This window comes from Sminthopsis crassicaudata, chromosome 1 (assembly GCF_048593235.1).
Source record: "Sminthopsis crassicaudata isolate SCR6 chromosome 1, ASM4859323v1, whole genome shotgun sequence".
NCBI classification, from domain to species: Eukaryota; Metazoa; Chordata; class Mammalia; order Dasyuromorphia; family Dasyuridae; genus Sminthopsis; species Sminthopsis crassicaudata.
Genome location: NC_133617.1, coordinates 135915200 through 135932899, shown reverse-complemented (window position 1 = coordinate 135932899; position 17700 = coordinate 135915200).

Sequence of the window (17700 nt, the reverse complement as noted above, 5' to 3'; positions counted from 1 at the left end):
TATAACCTTAAGCATATATTATTTGTTCTGAAAGATGGAGAAAGGGAGAGGAAAGAGGAGGAAGGAAGAGAAAATAGAAGAAAAGAAGGAAGGAAGGAAGAAAGGAAAGAAGGAAGGAAAGAAGGAAGGAGGTGAGAAGGCCTAAGTACTTGCTATGCAAAATTAAACTAGTTCTTTTTTATTCTAAGGCATAGTAAAATTGGAATATATATATATATATTCCAATATATATATAAAGAGAGAGAGAGAGAGAAGGAGGGAGAAAGAGAAAGAAAGAGAGAGAGAGAGAGAGAGAGAGAGAGAGAGAGAGAGAGAGAGAGAGAGAGAGAGAGAGAGAGAAGGAGGAAGGGAGAGAGAGAAAGAAAGAGAGGGGGGGAAGGGAGGGAGGGAGGGAGAGAGGGAGGGAAGGAGAGAGAGGGAGAGAGGGAAGGAGAGCGGGAGGGGAAGGATGAGACTTTTTGGGTATTAATGTTGATGATTTGAGGAATTGTTTACAGAAAAGGTTCATTATGACTTCTAAAAATCACTCTCTGTTTCACATTGTGGAACCATCTGGTGTCAGAAAAATCACACAAATGAATCTCTGATTGCTGCAGTCCTCTTTCTTGAAGCAAGAGACCAACAATTGAGAAGCTGAATTCTTTCAAAAATCTCAATTGTGAAGTATTAGGTTAATTAGCTTAGGGGAGGGAGAGAGAGAAAGAGAAAGAGAGAGAGAGAGAGAGAGAGAGAGAGAGAGAGAGAGAGAGAGAGAGAGAGAGAGAGAGAGAGAGAAAGATCTCTATCCTCATAGAACTTAAAACCCAAGAAAAGTTGTTGACAGAAAACAATGCTAAATTTTCTTTACTTCTGATTGCTTCTTATATAAAATACAAACTCTTCAGCTTATTCCTCCAAGACAGTTGAAACTATTATATTTTATCATCCTTATTCTTTGATTCATTATTACTTTCCTCCATAATTTTTCACTCTAATCATTCATAATTTACTCTTTCAGGTACTCTCAGGTGCTACATGGCATTTGCTTTTTCCTAATGAAGGTTCTCCATGAGCCATTCCTCTCATTTGACATGTTCTTATTTCCTTCTGCCAATAATGTCCATCAAATGTTTCAAAATGAAGTTTTAAACCCACCCTCTTCAGGAAACTTGTTAAAATCAGTGTGAATTTCAATGAATTCCAAAGACTCTTTTACTTTTTGTCATCTTAGAATTTAAGGCACAAGGCAACTGTGACCGTGTTTTGCTAGTATATGATGTACTTAATCGTGGGTTCTTCTTAGAAAATTTTCTTTCTGATTGAAAGACAACAGCAGGGGCAGCTAGGTGGTGCAGTGGATAGAGCACCAGTCCTGAATTCAGGAGGACCCGAGCTCAAATCTGGTCTCAGACACTTAACACTTCCTAGCTGTGTGACCCTGGGCAAGTCACTTAACCTCAGCCTCAGGGAAAAAAAAAAAAAAAAGAAAGAAAGACAACAGCAGCATAAGGTAGTAGCTATAAGGCCAGTTTTTTTAGTCAAGAAGACTTGAATTCAAGTACCATCTCTGCTATGCAGGCCTTGTGACCAATGGATAATTTGGGGACTTCTCAGTGCCTTAGACACTAAAACTATTTCTAAATAGTTCTAAAACTATAAGTTATGGAAAACTGTTGATTTCCATTGCTAGAGGGAGTTTCCATCCTTGGAATTCTTTACATTAATGGAATCAAAGTTCTAGAACAATGTATACATACATATATGTATAAATATAAATATATATTTATATAGAGATTGTTATACATACATAAAATTATATAGCTGTATACATGTGCACATATTCATGTAAAATATAAAGATTAGTTTCTCCAGGGGTTGGAAATCAGAGTTCAAGGCACTTTTTGAATATTTACTCCTAAAACTATAGCTCAAGTTCCTAAACTGGTATGTTTACACTAATTTCATTCAGCTATAGAACACAATTAATTCAAAGCAAAAACACTTACTGAAATGGCATAGCAACAATAGTAACAACAAAGCATCTCAGAATCCTATACTCTCCTGCAAATACACATTATTTCCACATCATTTGGGAAGGCAATAGCAAGAAATTCACAAGTGTAACGATACATATATAGAGAACAAAGATGGCTAAGTTAAATGCAAAGAATGTTAGCCCATTCTTCTAATGCAACTGAGATGGAGGATCACTGATGTCTTTGTATTCGTCCGACAAACCTTGTCCTCATAGTCTCTGCTGGTTGCTAATTCACTAGTTTTTGCCAAATGCTGCTTTACTGAACCTAGTCCAATATTTTTCTGATAAATGTGCTTCACTGTTTGGCAATGACCACCACTGAGATCAGCTTTTGGTTTAGTTGATGTCCTGGATTAAGGGATTGCTGTATGCTTTTGGAGTCTACAATCTAGGATTACCAAAAGTTTTAGCTGGAGGGCCTGTCATCTGATGAGTACCAATTAGCTCTCAGTTCTGGAATCTTCAACTTTGTACCACTCCACATGGCTATCTGACTTTTATGGAAGACACCATTGCCAAAAGTGGAGGAGGAAGGAACAAGAGAAAGATCCCCTCCTCACTATGATGCATTTTCTAAGAGGATTAAAAGGCAAGTGAGTTGTGAATTTCATAGTTTAATTTTTCCTTCGTAGTTGATCCTTTTCTCAACAACTCCATGTTGCAACTGCTAGGAAGATGGGATTCATTACATTTAAACTCAGGTGATTCGATTTTCTCAAGTCAGTGGATAGAAAAAAAAGGAGAATATGACAGTCTTACAGTTGTTTTTCAACCTGTTCCCAACAATTAATAATTTCAAATGGACCACTGAAAATCTTACCTCTTTATAAATTGGAATGATCAATTGATGAAGATCTGCTGATTAGTTTCCTCCAACCCTATAAAACTTACATATATCAATATAGAATATTATATTAGGAGGCAATTTAGTGTAATGGAAAAGGCGTTAAATTTGGAACCCCAAAGATCTATATTCAAATATTGCCTCAGATACTTAACTCGATGGTAAACTGTCTGCCCCTCAGTTTTCTCATTTTTCAAAGGAAGAACTTGGAATCATCTAAGATTCCATCTTTAAAATCATGATTATATATACAAAATCATATTGCTCACAGGATATCAGAATGTCTCTTATTTAATAACCTCATGTTTTCTATGCTAAATAAACAATAAGCGATTTATGATGATTGTTAATTTCTTTCTTTTTTTTATAATATATGCTTCTTGTATTCTCCAATAGGATAAAAGCAGAATAGGAAGGAAATTGGCTTAAAAAAGAAATTCACAAATACTAATTGTCTCTTATGATTCTAGGGAAATGACTTTATCTCTCAGTACTCCAGATAGTTCTGAAAGATGATGACTTTTTCCTTTTTCTTCTCCCTTCCCCTTTCCTTTTCCCCTTCTCCCTTCCCTTCCTCCTTTTTCCTTCTTCCTCCTTCTCTCTTCCCTCTCCCTTTTCCCCTTTCCCCCTTCCCTTCCTTCTTTCCCCTTCTCTTACCCTTCATTTCCTCTTCCTTTCCCCCTTCCATTCCCTTCCCCTTCCCTTCCCTTTTCTCTTTCCTTCCCTTCCCCTTCCCTCCTTCCTTTCCTCTTTCTTTTCCTTCCTCCCCTCCTCCTTCTTCATCTTCATCTTCATCATCATCATCTTCTTCTTCTCTTTTCTTCTCTCCCTCTCTCCCTGTTCCTCCTTTCTCTCCCTCCCTCTCTCCCTCCCTTTCTCTCTCTCTCTCTCTCTCTCTCTCTCTCTCTCTCTCTCTCTCTCTCTCTCTCTCTCTCTCTCTCCCTTTCCCCCCATCCAGTCTCTTATCAAAGCATTGGCCATTCAAAATTCCAGAAGACATGAAGAATCATGTTTCTTACTTATTCACATATTTATGGATGCATCATGATATATACATTTTCAGATGTGACCAATATATAGATTTGTTTTATGTGGCTATACATATTTATTTAAAGAGGGTTTTTATTTTGGCCAGGAGGTGCAAAGTTGGGCAAGTATTGATAGCGATACTAAAAAAGGAAGAAAAAAGTATTTGCTAATGAATCATTTTAAAAAATCAACAGAGGATACCATAAGAAAGTATACAAAGGAGTCCAGACAAACAGGGCCATGTTTGAACTGCCATTTTAAATTTGGAATATATCACATCGTCAACAACAGTAAAACCCAAAGCTATATGAAGAACAGCTTGCAGTTTTATATGTTCTCCTTTTTTTCCTTTGTATAAAGAAATAGTCACATTTGTTTATATTTATCAAGGTGATTATTATAAAGATTTGTTGTTGTTTACAAAAAGTACAAATGCCTCTTACTTCATGAAGCATGTGACACTTATTTTGTAACTTTATCTATGCAACATTATGTATTATAGTTCTCTGTGTTGCTGCATTAACCCCTTACTAAATTTTAGCTTCTTGAAGGCAGAAATTCTATCTTTAAAAAAATGTTTTTTGATGTGTTTTGCTCTGGTATTACTTATATTCATATACATATGTATTCACATAATAATATTACCATTCCCTGAGTGATATCTGGCAACAAAGTAAAAGAATTAAGCAATATGATAATCCCACAGAAAAGCACCTGTAATGTTCTACATCTGTAGTACCCATCCCAACCTAATTTAAAAAGAAACCAGCAGTAGTCTATTTTCTTTCCTACTTCCCAGTCCATTATTAAAAAAGAAAAAGAAAAAGAAATTAATTGTAAAAATATGTATAGTGACACAAACGAAATTCTGTCATCCACTGTATGTAAAAATATATAGGCTTCATGTTGTATCTTAAAACTGTCACCTCTTTATCAAGATGTGGATTGTATATAATTGTGAATGGCCATTGTCATTGTTATGATTTCTATACCTTTAAAAGTTGTGAAACTTTACAATGAAGCATAAAGTATTTGCCTAGTTCTGCTCATTTAATTTTTTGTGAGTTCATAAAAGTATTTTAAAATGTTAATTTTTGTAATTTTGATGTCCTGGTATAAATCATTATTTTGTTTCTGCTTACTTCATTCAGCATAAATTCATGTAAGTTATTCCTTGTCTCTTTGAAATTAACTTTCCTCATTGTTTATAGCGCAACAGTATTCTATCACATTCATATACCACAACCTATTAAGTCATTCCTCAATTGATGGTATCCCTTTCACTTCCATTTATTTTTTTACCACTATAAAAAAAGAAAGAAAGAAAAAGAGTTGCTACAGGAATTTGTGTATATATAGAATTTCTTCCTATTACTTTAATCACTATTGGATGTAGACCTAGCAGTGATATAGCTGGGTTAAAGTGTATGTATTTTAGTAACTTTTTGCATATAATTTCAAATTGCTTTCCAGAATGGTTGAAGCTATTCATAAAGTCTGCCAACAGTACATCAATATGACTATTTTGTATTATTACACTAATATTTTATCTTTTTGTCCTTTTTACCAGTTCTGATATGTGTGAAGTAGAACCTTGGATTGGCTTGGTTTTTGTGTTGTTTTAATTAATGTTTTGAAACTTTTTTTTTTACATTACTTTAGATTTCCTAGGTTTTTGTCTGCCGACATCTTTAAATCACTTATTAATTGGGGATGGATTTTATTTTTGTAAATTTGAAATTGTTATTTATGTAACTTGGAAATTAGACCCTTTTTGGAGAAACTTGTTTCAAAGATTTTTTTTAAATTGTTGCTCTTTAAATCTTAGCTTTATTAGATTTGTTTATGCAAAACCTTTTTAAATTTTATATCATCAAAATTATCTATTTTATTTACTGTTGTCCTCTATCTCTTATTTGATTGTGAATTTTTCTCATATATCTGATAGATAACGTTTGCCTTTTTTTTTTCAATTTGTTTAGGATGTGACCTTTTATATCTATATGATATTTTCAGTTTATCTTATACAGGATGTGACATATTGATCTAAATCTTATTTCTTTCCTACTGACATACACTTTTCCCAGCAATATTTGACAAATAATGAGTGTTCATCCTAGTAGTTTCTGTTTATTGAACAGTAAGGTACTAGTTTTTTCTGTATGTTATGTAGATAAGCTTGTGCCATTGATTGATCACTCAATTTAATTCATTTTGAAAGTCATGACTTTGCAATATAATTTGAAAGCTAGATCCAGAAGTACCACTTCTTTTGATTCTTTCTCTTGTGATTCTTGATCTTTTTTGCTTTGTTTGTCATTTTTTTCTAATTCCATAAAGTATTTCTTTGATAGTTTGTTCGGTGTTGCCTTGAATAAATAAAATTATTTATGTAGCGTTGTTATGCCTTATTATGTTGACTCATCCTATTCATGAGCAATGAATATTTTATTTAGTTATTTAAGTCTGGCTTTATTTATATAGGTAGCAATTTATGGTTATGTTAATACAATTCTTGTATCTACCTTAGTTGGTAAATATCATATGTAACCTTTATATTCCCCATTCATTCTTTTCCTCGTGATCTAGAATAGGAAATATTTGATATATTTTGCTTTTGGAATTGCCAGAAGCTCTTGGCCATAACCATCAGTCATTAACTACTTTTAAGCAAATTGCTTTTCTTTATTATCTGATTGAGTGTCATTTGTCCTAGAACTTCTCCCAAAAGAACAATTCAGGACAATGATGGATTCAGAAAATGTAATCCAATTCTCTATGATCCTATAAAGAATCTATAATTTAAGTAGATTTTAGAGATCCAAAGGACCACAAGGGAGAAGGGAATCAATTGGTTTGGGAGTCTTTTTTGGTATTCTTGACCTTTTAGCAGGATTGTGTGTAATTAAGATGACTAAGAATAACCATGTTATCCTGGGCTGAACCTTACCTGATATTAGATTGAAATGACACAATGATAATTCATTCAATAATTAATAACAAAATTATATTTACTTAGTAATAGCAGAAGAACATTCAACATGAAATGCATTAAAAATTGCTCAAGTTGATTAAGCTCCTTTTCCTGATTTGTCCATAATGGCCTGCTAACCATACATCAGAGCATTCCTAGAACTCTTGGTGACTGTGTTATATACTCAGCCAACAAGTGATGTCAATGATCTGAGTATGCAGTTCCTTAAACTAACCAAGTCCCATGACTTGGTTAATCAAATACCAGATATTTTCAGTACCTTTACAGATAAAGCCTGGGGGGTCAAGGTGTTAAGATATTATTCTTTCCATGTATCTATTCTGGGTTTCTGAACCTGAATCCCTGAAATGATTTTGCAAGTCCTAAGCAATAAGCTATAGTGATAGCTATAAACTGTAGTGATAGCAAGAAATACTCATCTCCATCTGCATTCTTCACCTAAGGCAGGGCTCCAAATTTTTTAATCTTCCACAAGAAATCTAGGTTAGCATATTATGATTGATTCCAACAAGAACTATGTAAAAGTTATGGGCCTGAATGTTGGGATACAGGGGAGCCACCTACCAGTGGCTGCTGGGGGTCTAACTCAGACCTCCAGAATAGATCTCTTTTTGTGAGTAGATGATAATAATACAAGGAGACTGAGAGGCATTTGCTTTTCTCTGAATTCCCCACTAAGAGGCTGTTGCATTGTTTGACCCCTCTCCTCTTTCCCCTGCCTCCAATTTATTTCATTCCCAGTCCACAAATAACACCTGTGTCAGTAAAGGGTGCTTTGCAACTCCTTCAGATGTTCACAGCTATGGACTCTTGGAGAATTGACCTGCCCCTTACAATGCACTTAGGCATGGTCCTTAACAATTCCCTATTTGTTTTAAACACAATTATTTTTCTTCCACAGCATTGTCAGTAAGTTTTCACATGCTAGGGAATGCAAACATAACTGTAGGAGGTGTTGAATCTTGTGAAATGTCATGGAAGCAAACTTTCAAATGGAGAAGTGTATAGTCAGAACAAGCATTTAAGTCTCTTATCAGTCTCCTGCTCTGCTCTTTGATATATTGGCCCATTTAATTACTCCAATTCTTGCTGGATCTTTTTTCCTTTTCCTTCCCTGCGGGTTACTGAAGGAACTTTGGGAGGATCCTATTCACAAAAAGCTCTGGAAAGCTGCTGGTTCTTCTTGTTCCTGTTTGAGTGCCATCTGAGGTTGAGAGGTAGTTTAGTGCTATGCTTTTGGAGTCCTGGACCTAGAGTCCAAAATATTTACAGAAGTTTATTTCTAATCCATATTATCTATATTCTCTTTCTCATATCCTAACCTGTTGCCTGCTTCGTTAATACCTGAATGATGCCTCAAATTTCATCTAAGTACCTATTCTGACTCCCATCTGTCTATCATTTAACAGAATTATATTACACTACTTTATATCAATAACCTTGGAGAATCCTTTGAGAATCTTTCTATTGTTTCAAGTTTCAGCGCCTTAAAGTGTTACCTCCTCAATGAAAAAAAAATCCTCCCTGTTATCCATATCTATTAGGGTTCTCTGCTATCCTAGATATTCCAAGAACATTTTATTTAATTCTCCTTTACCCTCTTTACTTCCAAACTTATATTTACTATTTGTGTGTACATGTTGCATTCTCATACCTTCCACCCCAAATGGAACTTCTAAATATAATATACATAGGACTTAGGGATACTCTTTATTTTTGTCTTGTCCCTAGTACCTTTCATGTAATGAGTGTTCAGTATGATTGCTGAATTGAATTAAATGATGTTCCAGGATAACTTGACTGCTGGCTTCTTGGCTGGTCTTCAGCCAGTCCCTTATTTATCCTCTTGCCTTCTGCTCCAGACTGTTGACTTAGCTCTCTCAGCTGTAGCTTCTTGCCCTGTATTTCTCCTCCTACACTTCTGGGAGCTGTCCTTCTCCTGACTATTATAAAGAGTTATTAAATTTGTCCACAAGAAAAACACAGGCAGCATAGAAAAGAGTTTGGCAACATCTGGGAGGCAATTCATTGGACAGCCTGTTTTTCAAAAGAGGGACAAAAAGTTTCCAAAAGTTTGTTTCCAAAAGGCTATCTTACATAAAATATTTAGAGCTTCAAGCCAGTTTTGAAAGGGACAAAGAAAAAACAAATATGCCCATCATCAGGTACCAAATCCCAGGATGCTTATAAGGATGTGGCAGTGACACAACTATTGAATTTCTAAAGTTTCCAATCAATCAATATTTATTAAGTAATCACCATGCACCAAGTATTGTGCTAATTTCTAGGAATACTCAGTAAAAAAAATTAAACCATCCCCAAGGGAATCATTATGCAATCTTCTGGAAGACCTGCAAGTTAGGGGGCAGAGTCAAGATGATGGAGAAGAGACACGTCTTTTTTCTGACCTCTTCCCATATCCCTCAACAGCAAATTCACACTCTGAACTTGTTTTAGAGTGACAGAATCCATGAATATTTGGGATGGTAACCAATTTCCAGCAGAAGATAATTTCAGAGATTTCCAGAAAAGGTCTGTTTAAATTAAGCATGAAGGGAGATGGGCTGAGCGCAGGCACTGAGTACAGGCAGCACACAATCCCAGGGCAGTATGGGTTCCATGTGCTACAGAATCTACCAGGAGGCTTCTATAGCAGTGTTGGCTATTCTGTCCTAGTTGCAAACCAGTAAATCAGCAGAACAGTTGTGCAGCAAGATAATTGTATAAACATGTATGCATATATTAGATTTAACATATATTTCTACCATATTTAACCTATATTGTATTACATTCTGTCTAGGGGAGGGGGTTTAGGGGAAGAGAGAGAGAAAAATTTGGAATACAAGATTATGCAAGGGTGAATGTTGAAAACTATCTTTGCAATGTTGTGAAACTATCATTGACAAATAAAAAAAACTATTAGTATAAAAAATAAAGAAAAAAAGAAAATATAAAAAAAGAAATACTAAATTGTTCAGCAGTTTAGAAAAGGAAAAATCAGAGGCAGTTGGTGACAGTATGAACAAAGCAAAGGACTTGAAGTCAGTAAGGCCTGAATTGAAATACAGTCTCAGAAATTTATTAATTTTTGACCTTCAGCAAGTAAGTTAATCTCTGTTTCAGTTTTCTTCACTGTAACAATTGAAGTAATAATGACACCCCTGTCTCAGGATTTTTAAAAGGATCAAGTTGATAGATAATATGTGGTCACTTTGCAGTGTCTGGCAGGTTCTTTATAATCTTTTGCTAATTCTTTCCCCCATTGTTGTCTGAAATAGGGAAGGTCCCATGAAGGATGAGGAAACTTTATCTGAGTCTTAAAGAATAGGAAAACAATTTGGATTGTCAGAGGAGTGAGGTCATTTCAGTAGGGAAATCAGAATAAGACAGAGAAAGAAATGATTAATGAATTTAATTGGGGAGAATTATGGTGTATAAAAATTCAGATTATAGAAGACCTTGAAAACCAACCAAAAGATTTTTAAGATGATGTCTAATGGCCTTTATGTGAAGAAAAGGCCAGAATTTCAATAAGCATTATAATACCTAGAGAATATTTCATTTGAGATAGCATTGGTTTAACAGAAACCCTGAGATATTATAACAGTAACTATTATTTTTATAAAGATAAACTAAAGAACTTGATCATGAAAACTGAATATTTTGAGAAACTTGAATGGCAGGGCATTTTAAGAGGTCAGGACTTGGGTTGGAGAAAACAGTCAGCCAGTTACTGAATAATAATTTAAATCAAGTCTACTTTAAAGCAGAAAGACCAACAACAAATTCTAAAGTTCCTTAAAGAACCCAGGGATTCTGTAGTTTAAAATTCCATATTTATTCAAATCATCATTAGGTCCCCATTTGAATCATTTTCAATTTGGTAGGCAGGAGCTTGTACTCTCTTAGCAATGTCTTTGAAAGTCCTGGATTCCCACTAAGCTATGCTGAGGCATTAGATTAGGTTTTGTTGTAGCAGCTCAATATTGTAGCCAACTCTTTAGCTATTGGCCAAGAACCAGCTTAGTTAAATTCATGTACTCATTACCTGGTTCACTGAAGGATAAAGAAATATTTTGGCCACAATAACTCTTAAAGAATATCTAGTACGAAGGTTCTTAACCTAGCATCTGTAAGTTATAAAAAATAATGTAATAATAATTAATAATTATCAAATATCATTGATAATTATAATTTTCAATATAACTATATAATATGATTTTATAATGAATACTATATTTATATAATTTTTCCAATATAATTATGTATAATATGTAATGTTGTATTAATATATAATTATGTTATATTATATAATTATATAATATAAATTAAATCTAATTATATTGTGTTATATATAATTATTTTTAATCCCATATATTTTATTTAATGCATTTAAAAACATTGTTTTGAGGAATCCATAGGTTTCCTCAGACTGCCAGGGGTTCATGACATACAAAAATAAAATTTAAACTTTACTCTAATAAATTGTAGAGAGATTGAAATCAGAGTCAGTGAGGGCATACTCTCATCAATGAAATCATGGATCCTTCAAGTATTGAATTAAATATTCCTTCACATATGTCTGTCCTCATTTCCCTTTTTTCATTGATATGAGTATAATCTTCTGTTTCCATGTCCAATTTTGAGCATATTTGTAATAATAAGAGAGAAGGAAATAGAGTTAGCCAAGGGATATTCTGAACAACTCTAAATCTAGAGGGAAATATATTCTCCTTGGAAATCATTCCATTTCCAATTTGATGATATACACAAGAAAACAGTAAAGAGTTACAGCTTCATTCGATGTACTATCACAATGGCTGATTGGGACTAATCTCATCTCTTGTCAATTTCAATCATTCTGTTACATGTGAATTCTACCAAACATTTAAAGAACAACTAACTCCAATGCTATGTAAACTATTTGAAAAAATAGGGATTGAAGGAGTCCTACCAAATTCCTTCTATGACACAGACATGGTACTGATACCTAAACCAGGTAGATCGAAAACTGAGAAAGAAAACTATAGACCAATTTCCTTAATGCATATTGATGCTAAAATCTTAAATAAGATAAAAGCAAAAAGACTTCAGAAAATCATTCCCAGGATAATACACTATGATCAAGCAGGATTTATACCAGGAATGCAGGGCTGGTTTAATATTAGGAAAACTATTAGTATAATTAACCATATTAATAATCAAATTAATAAAAACCATATGATCATCTCAATAGATGCAGAAAAAGCATTTGATAAAATCCAACATCCATTCCTACTAAAAACGCTTGAGAGTATAGGAATAAATGGACTATTCCTTAAAATAATAAGGAGTATATATTTAAAACCTTCAGTAAACATCATATGTAATGGCGATAAACTAGAACCTTTCCCTATAAGATCAGGAGTGAAACAAGGTTGCCCACTATCACCATTACTTTTCAATATAGTCCTAGAAACTCTAGCCTCGGCAATAAGAGCTGAGAAAGAGATTCAAGGAATTAGAGCAGGAAATGAGGAAATCAAATTATCACTTTTCGCAGAGGACATGATGGTATACTTAGAAAACCCCAAAGACTCTGCTAAAAAGCTATTAGAAATAATTCAGAATTTTAGCAAAGTTGCAGGATACAAAATAAATCCACATAAATCCTCAGTATTTTTATACATTACCAACACAATCCAACAGCAAGAGATACAAAGAGAAATTCCATTCAAAATAATGGTCCATAGTATAAAATATTTGGGAATATATCTACCAAAGGAGAGTCAAGAATTATATGGGCAAAATTACAAAACACTTGCTACAAAAATAAAGTCAGATTTAAATAATTGGAAAGAAATTCAGTGCTCTTGGATAGGCCGAGCGAATATAATTAAGATGACAATACTCCCTAAACTAATCTATTTATTTAGTGCTATACCAATCAGACTCCCAAGAAACTATTTTAATAACCTAGAAAAAATAACAACAGAATTCATATGGAACAACAAAAGGTTGAGAATTTCAAGGGAAGTAATGAAAAAAAAAATTAAATGAAGGTCGTCTAGCTGTACCTGATCTAGAACTATATTATAAAGCAACAGTCACCAAAACCATTTGGTATTGGCTAAGAAATAGACTAGTTGATCAGTGGCATAGGTTAAGTTCACAGGGCAAGATAGTGAATAAAAATAGCAATCTAGTGTTTGACAAACCCAAAGATCCCAAATTTGGGGATAAGAATTCATTATTTGACAAAAACTGCTGGGAAAACTGGAAATTAGTATGGCCGAAACGAGGCATGGACCCACATTTAACACCACATACTAAGATTAGATCAAAATGGGTCCAAGATTTAGGCATAAAGAACGAAATCATAAATAAATTGGAGGTACATGGGATAGTTTACCTCTCATACTTGTGGAGGAGGAAGGAGTTTGTGTCCAAGGGAGAACTAGAGACCATTATTGATCACAAAATAGAAAATTTTAATTACGCCAAATTAAAAAGTTTCTGCACAAACAAAACTAATGCAAACAAGATTAGAAGGGAAGTAACAAATTGGGAAAACATTTTTACAGTTAAAGGTTCTGATAAAGGCCTCATCTCCAAAATATACAGAGAATTGACTTTAATTTATAAGAAATCAAGCCATTCTCCAATTGATAAATGGTCAAAGGATATGAACAGACAATTTTCAGATGATGAAATTAAAACTATTTCCACTCATATGAAAGAGTGTTCCAAATCACTATTGATCAGAGAAATGCAAATTAAGACAACTCTGAGATATCATTACACACCTGTCAGATTGGCTAAGATGACAGGAACAAATAACGATGAATATTGGAGGGGCTGTGGGAAAACTGGGACACTGATGCATTGTTGGTAGAGTTGTGAAAGAATCCAACCATTCTGGAGAGCAATCTGGAACTATGCCCAAAAAGTTATCAAAATGTGCATACCCTTTGACCCAGCCATACTACTACTGGGCTTATATCCCAAGGAAATACTAAAGAAGGGAAAGGGACCTGTATGTGCCAAAATGTTTGTGGCAGCCCTTTTCATAGTGGCTAGAAGCTGGAAGATGAATGGATGTCCATCAATTGGAGAATGGTTGGGTAAATTATGGTATATGAAGGTTATGGAATATTATTGTTCTGTAAGAAATGACCAACAGGAGAAATACAGAGAGGCTTGGAGAGACTTACATCAACTGATGCTAAGTGAAACGACCAGAACCAGAAGATCATTATATACTTCAACAATGATACTGTACAAGGATGTATTCTGATGGAAGTGGATATCTTCAACATAGAGAAGAGCTAATCCAATTCCAATTGATCAATGATGGGCAGAATCAGCTACATCCAAAAAAGGAACACTGGGAAATGAGTGTAAACTGTTATTTTTACCTTCTGAATCCAATTCTTCCTGTGCAACAAGAAATTCGGTTCTACACACATATATTGTATCTAGAATATATTGTAATATATTTAACATGTATAAGACTGCCTGCCATCTGGGGGAGGGGGTTGGGGGAGGAAGGGAAAAAAATCTGAACAGAAGTAAGTGCAAGGGATAATATTGTAAAAAATTACCCATGCATATGTACTGTCAAAAAAAGTTATAATTATAATATAAAATAAAAATTAAATAAACAATTATAAAAAAACTATTGAATTAATAAAAAAATTCAATCATTCTGATACCTGTAAGATATCATTTTTAAAAGATTCCAATTCATCACAAATATTGTAAGAAAGAACTATCTGCCTGCATAATGTTACAATATTTAACCATTCATCCACTTTTATTTATCAAACAAACACTTATTCAATGTCTATAACTGCAAAGTCCTGCCACTTATATCTATGCCACTGAAAAATACTTAACAATAATGATTACATTAGATGAAATATTTAATTCAGTAGAAGGGATTATACACAGAAAACAATAAAAGAATGGTAGCCTGTGACAATTGCCTCATGAGGATATGAGTTTCAGGCAAATATTATTAAGAGTCACAGAGTCAGGACTAGAATGCTGGTGTGCTCAAATGTATGATAAGGGGGAGGACAACCATATAATCATTCAATATTAGTGGTTACTTCTACAGAGGAAACTTCTCGTTTGGATGCGAAGGCTTCTCAGATGATAAAAATTATTAAAATGATGGCAGTCAGGGAGTCAAATGTCCTATTAATAAATTAATCAATAAACATTTATTAAATACCCACTATATGCCAAGTACTAAGCTATGTACTGGAGATAGGTGGACAAAAATGAAATAATTCCCACCTTCAAAAAGCTTAATTTTAGGCAAGGCAAGTCATGGCTGAGCTTTGACATCTCTCAAACAAATGAATTAGACCTGACAATCTCAAAGTCCCATCTAAGAACACAGGTAGAAAAGCTATAAATGATGTAGGATGCTAGAAAGGGGAAATCCAATTTTATAAATGATGGTAAATGTCCTTGCAGTTTATAGAGAAAGAAATTCAATGGATCTTTGGGAACTAGCCAGGACAGGAGATATTCAACTCATATTACCAGTGGCCCATTATGGTGGACTAAGTTCAATCATTGGGATGGTTTAAAATTGTTATTCTCTCTTAAATTTTTGTTCTTCCCACCCAAAGTTGTCTCTGAAAAATCTCCAGATAAAGTTCATGTCTAACTCTCCAAAGATACAAATTCTAAAAACTGACTTTAGATCAAGGTAGCTGGGTGGTACAGTGGATAGAGTTCTGGACCTTCAGTCAGGAAAACTCTAGGAATTCATATTTGGGCTTAGCAACTTATGAGTTGTGGCCTTGAACAAATCTTTTAACTTAATGTTTTCTTCAGTTTTTTTCATTTGTAAAATAAGGATATTAACACTACCTCTCTTGCAGAATTGCTGTGCCAAATAAGTGAGATAATATTTGAGAAGTGTTTAGCACAGTGCATGGTATATGGTGGGATCTCTATAAATGGAAGCTTTGGTTATTATATCTTCAATGACTAATCAAGGTAAGATAAATTCCTTGAATTTAATATATCTTCTCATATGCTGAAAGGTTATGCTGCTATCTCTCCAAGGCTAAGGTCAAGAACTTGAGGATTAGAAGTTTAGTTTTAGCTCATGTGAATGAGAACATAGAGAGGTCCCCTGTCTCTGTGTTCTAAGACAGGTTAAATCCTAGACAGGCACCATCTACATTGACCAGATCTATTCTTAGCTCTGTTTTGTACTGTGAAAGCAGGGAAATGAAGAAGGTTGAGTCTATAATAGAAAACATCATTTTATAAGCTGGCACAAAGGAACAGCTCCTATCATGACAGACTAGGCTAACCAGTTATACCTAATTACTGAAATCTTTCTTCCACAAGGTACCAAAGGAAATGTCCATTCATATCAAGGAAAGCTAGATCAAAAGACTCACACTAGGCCTTATCACCAAGTTGATCTGGGAACTCCCTTAATCAATCTTCTATTCTCATGTACTTTTCTTTCTTTCTTTTTTTCTTTCTTCCTTTCTTTTTTTCTTGCTTGCTTTCTTTCTTCCTTCCTTCCTTCCTTTCTCTCTCTCCCTCCCTCTTCCTCCTTCCTTTCTTTCTTTCTTTCTCTCTCTCCCTCCTTCTATCTCACTCTCTATCTCTCTCTCTCTCTCTCTCTCTCTCTCTCTCTCTCTCTCTCTCTCTCTCTCTCTCTCTCTTCTCTTTCTTTCCTATTCTTCCTTCCTTATCTTTCTTTTGAGGGGAATGTAGGGTAAATATTATCCTTCATATAAAAAAATACTGAAAAGGGCATTGTACAGCACAATGCTGAGTCTACTATTGATCTTCCATGATTCCTAAAAATTGTTAAACTTTCCTTTTTCACTCTGATGCTTTGTTGATTCTTGATAACTTACTATGATATAGGTCCTGAGGCAATATGGTAGTAGTGGCTATTATTGATCTCCCATTGATCCTCACTCTTTCTTAAACTCTCTGCTGATTCCTGATATCCTACTGTGATATGGGTCTTGAGGCAATATGGGAGTAATAGAAAGGAACCACTTAAGGGCATGTGAACTACAGGGAGAGAGCAGCCTGGGTGAAACAAGGTAGCTGCAAGTACTCTGTCCTGGGGAGGAAACAGTGTCCTGCTCCCATATCACTACCTGGGGCATAATCAGCTAAAGGAAGTTAGGTCAAGATTTAGGAAAAAAAAAAAAAAAAACACAAACATAATTATTTATTAAGCAGGGACATAGCATGCTGAAAGCAAGATGATTGACAACAATATAAAGACACATACAGAAGAAGCAACACTGGGGATTATTGTGAATTATTTTGCATTTTGTTTGTATATATACATATTCTCCTCTTGGACTGTAAGAAAGCATCATAAAGCTGGGGAATGTATTTTATCTGAATTGTGCATTACTGATCAATTTCCCTAATGGTGAGATCAGGATAGGGACTTTGAAATAGCATAAATGCAGTAAAAAAAAAAAAAACAAACCAAAAAAGCCCTCAAATAAACAACCTAAGGGACACAAGCATTATTCATTCTATGAGTCAATTCTCCCAGAAAACTATCAATTATCTACACGCACAGATGAAAAAAGCACCCAAGGGCCTTAGAATCCTATAACTGCTATTGAGTTTCTCCCACAATTCACTTTGCATCCTCCTGTGAAAGCTCTTTGTGTATTATCAATGACACATAAACAGTTAAGAGTCCCTTCATAGTGGAAAGCCCACTTCTAGGTTTTATGTGGTGGCTTCAGGTAACCTCACGAAGGAGAAAAGTCTTGTCCCTAGGGGTGGTTAACCATAATTATGCCTGAAACTCAGCTA